This window comes from Ovis aries, chromosome Y (genome assembly GCF_016772045.2).
Source record: "Ovis aries strain OAR_USU_Benz2616 breed Rambouillet chromosome Y, ARS-UI_Ramb_v3.0, whole genome shotgun sequence".
Classification (NCBI taxonomy): domain Eukaryota; kingdom Metazoa; phylum Chordata; class Mammalia; order Artiodactyla; family Bovidae; genus Ovis; species Ovis aries.
Genome location: NC_082741.1, coordinates 2,533,742 through 2,545,156, shown reverse-complemented (window position 1 = coordinate 2,545,156; position 11,415 = coordinate 2,533,742). Strand labels below are relative to the sequence as shown.

Sequence of the window (11,415 nt, the reverse complement as noted above, 5' to 3'; positions counted from 1 at the left end):
TGTTTCTATTTCAACTTACTTCATTTAAGTATGACAGTCTCTACACCCATCCATGTTGGTGCAAACACTAGTTTTTCTTTCTTTTTTATGACTGAGTAATATTCCATTGAATATATACAGCACTTCTTTCTTCTCATACTCACCTGGAAGCTTCTTTGTCTTTTATTTTTTGTCCAGAAAAATATTAAAACAAACACTTCAGACTAGGTCAGTGTTGTATTCTGAAGTTGTCTTCGTTTAGAAAGTTTAGAGACCTCAATTTAAATGTCTTCTTCTGAGGGGGAATATAAAAATCCATGTTCCAGACAGTGTGGTTGGAAGCCTTTTACTGGTTCTGTCAGAATCATGTGAGATTAAATACTGATCATGCAGAAATCCTGAGCTCTCTTTAATCCCATTCCCCTGGAGGAGGGAAGGGTGTCAACAACCATGAGGTCAGGACTGATGGGAACACTGATAGTTTCCACCAACTTGTGGGGATTCCTGCTTCTCTCTGATGACTCTGGTCTGAAAGATTCCTGCAGGATAAGCCTCTCTCCCCAAACCTGCTCAGCATTAATCAACCAAAACATTGAAATTTAATATGGTTCAAGAGAAGAGAAATTACCTAATGTAACAGAAAGATGTCCCAAGCAATACCATGTCAGTTATCGGGACAAAAATTGTTACCTGCAAATGTGTCCTTATTGATTTATTTAATGGAACGTTAATCAGAGGCTATTTTCACTTACACTCAGCAGCACCTTCTCCACAGGGAGGACAGTCATCTGGAGGGGGCGGAGATCAAAAAGACAGGAAAGAAACATCCACTGAACTGCCATACCCAAATAATTCCAAGATGGTTTTTTTAAAATAAGTGATTATGTAAAGCATTATGTATGGAGATAGAAATGTTATCTATATTGATGTGTTTCTTGGTCATATATTTACATATCAAGTGAACAATATCTTTAGGAAAAAGTTTAATTCTATTACCACTTTCGAAGATCTTCAGAATATCTTTTTCTTCAATCCCTTTGACTGCTATCAGCTTTTTGAACAGTTCCAAGACTTCTGCTTCAATATTGACTTTCACTGAAAAATGTCACACACAAAGCAGAATTTTGCCCCTTAGAACCCAGGAAATTTCTGAGTACAGAACAAGAAGTTGAGTGTACAATCAGATCGTGACTTGTTATAAATTAAGCCTAAAACAGTAACCATTTCCCTTGACTCAGATGTCTGCTGTCTGTCTTAAGAGTCATTCCCCATCCAGCTCCGTAACTAGACCCCCCCGCCAGCATCAGCAGCAGGACCCCAAAGACCCACAAGAATTTGGACCCAAAGACCCACAGGACCTCCATGAATTTGGACCCAAAGACCCGCAGGAGCTCCATGAATTTGGACCCAAAGACCCACAGGACCTCCATGAATTTGGACCCAAAGACTCACAGGAGCTCCATGAATTTGGGGCCCACACCTCAGAGTATGGAACCTGCTTGCCTTTGTACCAACTTCCCAGAAACTGTAACTGCCTCTCAGGCCTTGTTCTGATCCAAATATATAGGAAACAAGGTTCTGTCCTGAGAGAGACACATTCACCACATCACATGTAGTAATTGGTGGTGATCTATTTGTTAATTAGCTCAATGTTCTCCCCAGTAACTTTCTTGAAATACACAAATTTCATTCCAACGTGTACACACACCTCTCAGGGCTTCTGTGTGGGTATTCCGGCTGCTATCAGTGCTAATAATAACAATGTACTGGAAAATTGAACAAGGCAAAGATTTATTATGAAAGTTTCTGCTCTGAGGCTTAGAGTGCATTGGGAACCTGGTATCAAATGAAAAAAATTGAGAGTAGCCTCATTATATCCATGAATGGAAATTAATTGAAGTTTTAAATAAAAACTAACAACCAACACAATATTCTGGTTTTCCTCTAATTAGATTTCTTTTTAAATTTAAGAACTTAAATGTTTTTAAAATTTTTAAAAAGTTTTTAATTTAAGAAAAAAATTGCTAGAAATTTCTAGCCAAACTCAGTTTTTAAATTTTTTTTAGTTCCACCAGATGGAAACTATTTAGAAATATCTGACTATCTCCTCTTCCCCACTCCTAGGAGCTACTCTTTATTCTTAGATGATGTTCCAGTGCCCTGACCTCAGTGAAACAGAATAGGCAGGTTCTGCAGACCACGGAAAGGATGTGCTCAGCACATACTGATCTTATGGATAAAAGTGCTGACATTGTTAATGTTACATGACCATGTCTGTGTGCGTATGGGGGATTCACACTTACCCAATATTGCAGCCAGCTTTGTTTCATTGCCTTCCTCATCAATGTTGATAACACATACTACCAGAACATTGCCTGATGCATATATAACTATTAATTTTGTGGTACCCTCATCTGTGAAAGAAAGGATAGATATATACAACCACGCCTTAACATATTGTCAAATAGCCTTTTTGTGGCAAAATTATTATTATTATTAGCGAGGGTGCATCCTGTGTTGATCTGTGTTCACTCCATGGGTTGGTGAATGCTACAGTTGTTAGGACACCAGAGAAAGCAGCAAGACTTTTCTATTCCCACCTTCTTGTCCAATTGACCTGATACAGTTCAATTGTAGTCAAATACGTACCCCTTCTGGAGAAGGCAATGGCACCCCACTCCAGTACTCCTGCCTGGAAAATCCTATGGACGGAGGAGCCTGGTGGGCTGCAGTCCATGAGGTCGCTAAGAGTTGGATATGACTGAGCGACTTCCCTTTCACTTTTCAGTTTCACGCACTGGAGGAGGAAATGGCAACCCACTCCAGTGTTCTTGCCTGGAGAATCCCAGGGACGGGGGAGCCTGGTGGGCTGCCGTCTATGGGGTCGCACAGAGTAGGACACGACTGAAGTGACTTAGCAGCAGCAGCAGCAACATGTACCCCTTCCCTGGAGAAGGGAAAGGCTACCCAGTCCAGTATTCTGGCCTGGAGAATTCCATGGACTGTGTAGTCCACGGAGTCACAAACAGTCAGATATGACTGAGCAAATTTCACTATGTAACCCTTAGTCATGTAAAATCAGAAATGATGTTTAGGGCCTTCACAAAGAACTAACAGATGTAAATCTTGGCACAATACCCGTTGCTTTGAACAGAAGCTGCCTCTTTGATTGAACTCAGGATGATTTCCTTGGGTTCAAGTTTGTCTGAAATTCCTTGAATGGATTAAGATATTTTAAGATTGTTTGTAAGAAGTGAATGACAGTGACGTGGAAACTCAAGATAGAAACTCAAGATACTTACACTTATACTTGAAAACAAAAGTGTCAGTTTCTAAGGCTATTGTAAATTTTCTATGAGAACCGTATGAAATACAGGTCTACACATTATTCTCACTTAGTAACACTCACAGTTGGGAGGAGATATCCAAACTGAGTGTTTGAACCCTTGTCCCATGACAAAGTGACGTGCATGGAAATCATAGGGACTGCAGCCCGCTCACCCCTTCAATTGTTAGTAGAATTCAGGTGTGGAAAAGGCAATGGCACCCCACTCCAGTACTTCTGCCTGGAAATCCCATGGGTGGAGAAGCCTGGTAGGCGCCAGTCCATGGGGTCATGAAGAATCAGACACGACCGAGCGACTTCACCTTCACTTTTCACTTTCATGCATTAGAGAAGGAAATGGCAACCCACTCCAGTGTTCTTGCCTGGAGGATCCCAGGGACGGGGGAGCCTGGTGGGCTGCCATTTAAGGGGTTGCACAGAGTCGGACACGACTGAAGTGACTTAGCAGCAGCAGCAGCACCAGAATTCAGGCATGTGGGTTACTGAAGGAAGTTGTGCCGAGATTTCCACCCAAACGTTTCTGACCAGTGAGACAGTCATACTTACACTCGAAAACATAAGTGTTGTCATCTTCTTTCTTTCCCGTGATGCGTATTTTTTCCCATTTTCCATCACGCCTTAAAAACAAAACATATCCACAGTGGTTGATTAAAGAAATGAAAAAAATTTGACATGCAATCAAGACTTTCTTCATTTCTCCCCAGAGATTCAGTGTGGGGGGTCACTTCAGTGCCTGTGAGCAAATTAATCTTTGAAAGAGAAGAAATATATTCTCTAAGGCGGTATAGTGATCAAGTGACATGGATGGTTTATCTACACATTAAATCTGAAGAGTAGTTCCAAATAAACTGCAGGTACAAAGCAAGTCACATTAAAAGCCAGATAACCATGGAGAAATCTACAATTTTAGGAAGAAATGAAAAGAATACAGATTGGAAAAATATATAAATATATATATATATATATATATTTCTGGAAACAGAGAGCTGTAGCCATCACGACAGACGTTGTGGGTTTCAAAACCTGGTGATGATTCATTAGATAATGTGATAGGAAAAATAAATCAGAAAAATTAGAGAAAGAAATGGTCAATTTTATCAAAGCACACACTCTTCTTCCAGCACAACACAAAAAGAGGGTTAACCACTGAAGAAACATGTATATATGCATGCACGATCCAACATACCCACGAACAAGCAGACACACGCATACATATGAAATGCTTGTATGTCATAAGGAAACTGTAGGTATATATAACATTTGGTGGCGCTTACTGGTCGAGAACCTGCCAGAAGAGGGAGAAGACATGGGTTTAATCCCAAGGTCAGGAAGAACCCCTGGAGGAGGAAATGGCAACCCACTCTGGTATTCTTGCCTGGAGAATCCCATGGACAGAGGAGCCTGATGGGCTACAGTCCATGATATCGCAACGAGTCGGACACGACTGAAGAGATTTAGTACGCATCCACCCATTGTCAACCACATAACAAATGACTTAGCTGAGTGCAACAATGTCAAGTGTGAAAAACGGTATAAATGGCATATAGGAAGCATGCACACAGAACATATATTAAAAGGAAATAGCCCAGCAAGTGTTGGATTACTTTTTATACAGACACCTTGAAAAAAGAATCTCTGCAATGAATTAATTTCACTGTTATTAATCATTATGAGAATGAAAGTTATTCAAAACACAAAACAACTGGAAAGGAAAGGGAAGGAAACCATTTTCCAATCACTGCAAGATGGATATAAATGTGAGTGAACTCCAGGAGTTGGTGATGTACAGGGAGGCCTGGCATGCTGCGATTCATGGGGTCCCAAAGAGTCGGACATGACTGAGCAACTGAACTGAACTGAACTGAACTGATACAAAATTTAATCCATCCAAAGAATATCTTTTCACTTGGTTTGAAAACTGTGACTCCCTGCATAGGCAGGCACAGAGATCAATTTGTAAATCATAACGCTGAGTGATAGAAGCTGAGGAAATGAGGCAGGGCTCATAATCTTGTCGTCTGAAGTTCTACAAGAGGAGAGAATAAGTAGATCCCTCGTCCCCTGTGTCTCAAGGGGCAGAAAGTAACACCAAGGAGAAGATTTTGGCAGAGATGGAGGAAATTTATACCTGGACTATGGAGGTCATGAAAAGGGTGTGTGCCTGTCAAAACACATTGAACTGTGGACTCCACAAGGGTGCATATTTATTACACATACACACACTTCAGTAAAGTTGATTTCAGAATGAAAGCCACATGAAAATTCACAACATAGAACTCGAAAATTGTAAGAACGGCAAAGAGAAAGACAATAGGATATTCCTTTAAAAAATTAGTAAAAACAGACATGTATATCTCCTGGGACAGGATCTGTGTGTGCGTATGTGTGTGTGTGACTGTGTGTCTGTATGTGTGGTTGCAGTCGATGGTATGTAAGCTATTAAATATAGGCATGTACGATATATAATATATGAGCATTTACATGTTGACATATCTATAAACCAAGTCTCAAAGCATAAACTTCATAGCTGTTTTTTCCTTCATGTTTTTATTTCTCCATATACATCCCTGAGTCTGCATGTTCTCAGTAAACAATGTGCCGTGTCGTGGACATTCCCTGAGTGGTCCTTGGGGCTGTGAGGCTTTAGTAAACTCGGCAGTGATGAAATCTCCCGTGAGGACACCCCGCAGGCAGAGCTCACTGTGTGATCTCCCCCAGCCCTCAGCTTCTGGGCTCAGTGAGAACCGTCTCTTACAGATGCCGCAGGAAGGGAATGTCCTGTGGGCTCCAGGACATTCCCTGGAGGCTCTCAGGGGCACTACCCACCCAGCTCAGATACTCTGCTCCGCCCCACAGCTCAGGGCATCCTGGTCTCAACATCATCCAGAGAGCTAGCTCCCTGCAGACGGGGAAGACACACCCTCCCTCAGGCTCAGGGTTTACAGCTGTTTTGTTTCTGGGTTATTTTTACTTACTTAATGCAAAATTCAAAGATGATTGTGTTCTTTGCATCACCGGCCTCAATTTTAAGGAACTTAATCCTGAACGGCCCATTCTCAGCGATCTTCTCTGGGTTGGTGGAGGCAAGATACACAGTGATCCATTTTCGTGAAAGCTAAGAGCAAATTCCCCTTAGAAATTTCCATCTGTGTCTTGTTCTTTCACCCAACATTACCCACCTGAGTGTCCCACCCCTTGTGCAAATCAGCACACGTTATCAAACTGCCTTGAACAAAGCAGGATTTATAAAATAATGGAGAAAGTGAAGTCAGAGTGAAAGAGGGAATGGAGACATTTCTGAGAGAGCAACGCTCTGATGTCAAATGCAAGATCTCCAACAGCTGTTGGGTTGATCGTCTTTCTGTGCTACAAGAGAAGGAAAAAATGCATGAGTCAATTAATACACAGCAGAGACGATACAAACATGAAACAGAGCAGGTTTAGAGCCAGTGAATAGAGCTGTATTGAGTTGGAGGGAGACGGGCTGCTTATGGATCCACATAACAAAACCACCAAAGGGACACACATACACACACACACACACCCAAGACCTCCTCCCAGATCACACCATCCCTGATACCTCTAAGGCACTTTGCTCAGCTTCCTCTTCTTGGGCCCCACAAACCAGACAAAGGAGAAGAGTCAGGAACAGAGCCTTCATCCTGTCTCTCGTGGACTTTCTTCTGTCGGGGCTGAGGGTGTCCCAGCTGGAGAGGATGAGAACTGTGCCCCTTTTTATAGCATCTTTATGTTGGTGTGACGCGTCATGAACCAGTGCTTGTCCCTTTTAAGAAAAATGTTATCCAGAAGTCATCTTCAATATCATGCTTTGCAGGGATGAACTTTTACCACATTTCATCGTTGAATGATGAGGATTGTTTTAGGAGATGCTTAAGTGAATCTGGGCATTTGACCTTTAAGAGTGAGTGAGAAATCACAGTCCACATCCAACATTTCAGGTCAGGAAGATTTATTTTCCATTCTATCGTGAGATCCAAAAATGGGATAAACTGTGCAGGACACACATCCCCCACTCCTGTATTTTTTTTCTAACATTGACGAGATGAATGATATTTTATTTTCCAGAAGTAAAATTGAGAGTGCGGGTTCACATAGTAGAATAATTTCCAAGAGAACCTTGGAAAACCTCCCATTTCTCTGAGGTGAGGATCATTGCTCAAAGCGTTCATCACCTCCTGTCGCCCCACGGCGGGCTCTGTCCTCCTTATAGGTAAGAGAAGCATGCTTTCTGTGTCCCTTCACCTCGGGCAAAGAAGGCAGGTCAGCAGTTCATCTCCACCTCCCCCTTTCCAGATGCCCTTTATCCATCAAATCTGTGATATTTCATTTATTCACTGACGCAGTTGTTTCCCAGGCAAACAAGAAAGTAAGACAGTAGTTCTTATAATTTCTAGAATTTTGAAGGAAAAAAAAAAAAGAAACCCATTTCCTAACTCTGTACATCTAGTTATTGTCAAGGTCAGTGAAACAGCCAAAGACTCTCTTCTTTATATTTCCTTTCAACTTAGGAACTTAGTTCCACAACCAAGGATGGAAGATGTGCCCCCTACACTGCAAGGGCAGAGTCTGAACCACTGGTCCACCAGGGCCATCCTGATGCAGAAAATTTCAGGCCGGAATGAGAACCCAGCCAACACACCTTATCCTCCCGACGAAACCCTTACATCTCTCCTTACACACCTCCAACATCCTCAGGCTTTCCTTTTGGATTCTTAACCCACACGTGTCTCCAGGGAATGTGTCCTAGGCCCATTGCATCTCACGAAGCCCTTTCTGACTGCCAATCAAGGGGAGAGTAACCATAGTTACTCTAAGGGATGCTTCCAACACGTTGGGACAGTTCTGTTATTTCTAACTGAAGGAAGTCATGGAGTCTTTATTCTAAATTCTCTGTTCATCAGTATTGCCCAAAATGTAGGTAACAAACTGGTAAATAAAACAGAATTGTCTCTTACTCAAACAGTACTGTTGTAACCCCTCCTCCAAAATAATGACAATCCCTGCTTGAAATGTCTCCTGGTGTTTCTTTCTCTAGTTTGTTCAAGCTTCTGTGACTATGAAGCCTCTCTTTCCTAGAAGATTTAATGCCCCTTACTGTCCTCTTTTCTCTGTGATCCTTGTTTTTCTTTCTTAGATTGCACAACTCCTATCCAAACACTGCAAGGTAACTTTTGACCTTGGCCACCAAAGATACCCATTTCCCTCAAGGATTCATGACCAAGGTTCAGTGGACCTACATTGGACATTTCTCATAGTTCCCAAGGGTGCCCCATTTGTCTGAAACATCCATGACCTTCCTAACCATTGCGGAAACTTTTGGGTTTGCAGGTTGATGTGGACAGAAGGAGATTTCCTAGAAATGTCAGAGAAGGCAGTTTCCATGGAGAAAGGCTCCATTGTGTTTCACCACTGGGCACCTTTGCTTCTGTGTTCCAGGACTGCTTTTTATGGGTCAGTGTCTGCTTCCTTTTCATCGTGCGTTATAGCTTAACTGAAAGCTGGACACCTAATTCCATTCTAGGTATTTCAGTCCGTCAGCACCTGGACATAGTCCTTAATCAAACCGTTTCACTATCAAATGAATAGGAGTTGCATTTTTCTACCTCTCCACGCCTAATAATTGGTGAGTGTTAGATGATGTCATGTTGGAAACGAGACACAGTACCAACAGTGGAAAACTCCAGGCTAGTGTTTCTCAAGATGTGTGCACCGCAGGAGAGAAAAGTTACTTTCTCTGCAGTGTGCCTTGCTCTCTCCTTTATCTGGCAGTAAAATACTAGAAAGTAAGTTCCACACAATGTCCGCTAAACTTCTGCCTCAATATGCATCGTAAAGAATGTGCGCTCTGTAAGGTTCTTCATGTGCACACTTTGGCCTGAATTCAGTAAATACAGATTTAGTGCCAACAAGAGCCTAAGCTTCAGAATTCAGCAGGAAGCAGAAAGGCTCAGTACGTCATCCAGAGAACAGTCTTCCTGTGAAAGGCTTCAGATACATATTAATACAAGCTAATAAACAATTGCCAAAACAACTGCTCTTTAGAAGTTGTAGGATGAGACCAGAGGAAGGTGGAAAGTTAGAGTGTGTAAGGTTCCTCTTTTACAGTGAGGGGATATCCCCTAGAGAAGGTTTTGCATGATGCTCTGTAAATAGTTGGAAGAGTGGGTTAAGTCTGAATTTGTGAGAATACAATATTTGACTTAAGAATATAAATCCTAATGTGTTTTGAACAGTGGCCTTGGTTGGTTACATGATCAAAATTCTACAAATGCATTCACTGGTTTTTAATAGATTTTTTTTCTGATATAGACTGTTTTAGATTTTTATCGAATTTGTTACCATAATGCTTCTGTTTTACTTATGGTTTTGTGGCCACAAGGCGTGTGAGATAATAGCTAGAAAATCAGAGATTAGAAGGCAAAGCTCTAAACACTGAATCAGCAAAGAAGTCCTTAGACGTGCATTCGCTTTCATAAGGTGCCGGAAGCCAGTGTGAGGAATCCCGCCCGTGACAAAGTCATGAGGAAGGAAGCTGACATATGCAAGGCGTGCTCAGACTTCAGGGGCCCCTCTGGAAATTCCTAAGCATGTACCCCAACAAAAATCTGCCGGGTTTTGTGCTCTGCTTTTCCACTCTTCTGACACTCTCTGGGAAAAGTCAATTCAGGGCTTTAGTCTTCTGCATTTGAAAGAGTGTTTCAATCCAAATACCCCTCTGATGGCTTTCTAGCCTGCCTGCAGGACTCATACAGCTGCGCGTGTGATTGTTTGAGGCTCCTGACCGCAGGAGGCACAGGAAGCTTAAAACATCCTAGGAATGTAGGGGCTTCCGAGGAGTCAAAATCTTTAAATAGGACTGATTAAAGGTTTCATTTGTTGAGTCAGTGCTTGCTGCCAAATCTTCATATCCTTTATTTTTAGATATAGTTGGTATATAGAAAAGCAAGTAGTAGGCCTTGTATTAGCAACATTAGATCTTTAAGTACCTTCTTTGTTATAACCCACTGCACCTCTGTTCTATAGAGATGTAACTTTAATGCTTTAAGGGGATGCAGATTAAAGAAAAACACTTCAGGGGAAATGAAATTAACATTCATTAAGGAAGAGAGCCAAAAAGTGTTAACAAGCCTCTTGGCCAGAAGATAATGTAAATCACCTGAGACCTTTTGTATACAAAATGATATACAGAAAGAGTCTGGGCTACGAACACTACATAATTTTGTGTTAGCCATTGATCTCCATGTTTTATCAAAAGTATAAAAGGCCTTCTGAACAATAAAGGATTGGACCCAGTTTCTCGGACGAGTCTTTCGGCCTGGTTTCTTGGGAGTCTGGCTCCCCCCGTGTCTCTCTCTCTCTTCTTCTCTCCCTTTTCCTCCCTCTGCTCTTTACTTTAATTTCAGGCTGAAGTTCCATCTGGGGCACGGAGACCTGCCAAGTCTACTTACTTGCCCTGGCTGTTAAGACCCGGGCAAAAGGGAGCCTAAGGCGAGGCACCCTTAGATATTCAAGCTAGGGCCGGTGGCCCAACATAGATGGTGCAGATTCCTTGTCTGGAATTTTATTGGTCTTCCGTGTAACCCAAGATATTCAGCCCTCTTCCTTCACTTAATTCTCCTACTACACTATTGTTTCTTAATCTAATCTTATATCAATAAATAAATAAGTCTTTCCACGCCAACGCCATCCACCCTTCAAATTCCCTGTATCCACCGGGGCTGGACCCTGGCAATAAGGCATAATATTTAAGGCAGTTATGAAACAATTGATATGTACAAAATCCATTAACTGGTTTGTTAATTGTGGTGTTCAAACATTTAGAAATAAATACAATGTAATAGCAGCTATGACACTGTCAGAACGGAAAATATAAAACACTGAACTTATAAATTAGATCTCTATGAATTAACACCTCTGCTTTTTTGACGACACCAAAGCCTTTGAATATCTCGAACACAAGAAACTGTCTAAAATTATTCACTAGATGGAACTACCAGACCACCCTACTTGCCTCCTGAGAAATCTGTATGCAGGGCAACAAGCAACAGTTAGAAATGGATATGGAAACA

The 11,415-nt window shown here is 41.7% G+C and overlaps 1 long non-coding RNA gene across 1 annotated transcript; it reads right to left on the bottom strand.

The window, feature by feature from the left end:
* Positions 1-981: 981 nt before the first annotated feature.
* On the bottom strand, positions 982-6,434 carry LOC114111737 (uncharacterized). Its single transcript, XR_009598956.1, has 4 exons — positions 6,301-6,434; positions 3,872-3,942; positions 2,283-2,393; positions 982-1,074 (listed from the first exon to the last, which is right to left on the bottom strand). It is a non-coding gene; the product is annotated as an uncharacterized LOC114111737 (long non-coding RNA).
* Positions 6,435-11,415: the final 4,981 nt, after the last annotated feature.